At 42.9% G+C, this 1,040-nt stretch overlaps 1 pseudogene; it reads right to left on the reverse strand.

The window, feature by feature from the left end:
* Positions 1 to 227: 227 nt before the first annotated feature.
* LOC143508972 (Ig heavy chain V region 5A pseudogene) lies at positions 228 to 671 on the reverse strand (annotated as a pseudogene).
* Between the last annotated feature and the right edge of the window lie 369 nt (positions 672 to 1,040).

The following is a 1,040-nucleotide window of genomic DNA, read 5'->3' on the forward strand; positions in this document are numbered from 1 at the left end:
TAATCAAATATTTGATCATATCATATAAGGACAACAGGAATGTGCACTGATGGCACCATAATGGATATTTAAGGCATAGAGGAAGGATCAATGCACATTCCTGTCCTTATATGAGATTGACAGGTACTTTAGCCTTTAGCACATTCAGACTGAATTGCCAAATTCTTGTGTAAGGTGTCTCTGCGAATGGCAGATCTCTTTGCGAATGGCAGAGTTTTTGTACACTCCTACAACCAGGATGAGCTGCTGTGGTTTCGAGCACAGTAATACACAGCTGTGTCTTCCGTCTCCAGGTTCTGGCCTTGAAGTGTTATTGTCCTACTGGAAGTGTCTCGTGAAGCAGAAAATTTGTGTTTCAGTGAATCTTTATAGGATAAGCTTCCACCAGTGCTCACGTAGGCAAACCATTCCAGACCTTTCCCTGTGGGCTGCCGAACCCAACCTGTGCCGTAGTCAGTGACTGAGTAAGACACCTTACAGGTGACGGTCACTGACTGGCCAGGTTGGATGGTCAAAGCACTGGACTGTGTGAGGTCAACACAGCGAACACCTGGAAAAACAACAAAAACATGCATTTATGTAATGTCACCCATCAACCTCAATACAGTCCCATAATCCAGAAAGGCATGTTATGATAGTTGCCTCTTAAACCAAACAGACTCACTGGACATCCTGGTGAGCAGATGCAGCAGTATTGCCACAGACAGCATGGTCACTCAGGGTTGTGTTGAGGCTGATGGAGAGGGAGGAGCTGCTCTAATGTGCTGTGCACAGTTGATGAGGTCAGCACAGTCACTCCATCTCTGTGCTGTTGCTTTATGTGAGGGACCAGTGATTTGCATAAAGGCTATAAAACCAGTTTTTACAGACACTCTCAAACCTTCTCAAATACAAATATGGAGATGCTTAGTGTACACACATACTTTAATCAACATTCAATGATGAGGAATGATATATAATTACAAATGTAATTGTTTCTTTCAGTGAGTGTAATAAAATGTATATTGGATGGACATACGAATGTGAAAGGCATTTTTGGG

Source organism: Brachyhypopomus gauderio, chromosome 2 (genome assembly GCF_052324685.1).
Source record: "Brachyhypopomus gauderio isolate BG-103 chromosome 2, BGAUD_0.2, whole genome shotgun sequence".
In the NCBI taxonomy this organism is placed as follows: domain Eukaryota; kingdom Metazoa; phylum Chordata; class Actinopteri; order Gymnotiformes; family Hypopomidae; genus Brachyhypopomus; species Brachyhypopomus gauderio.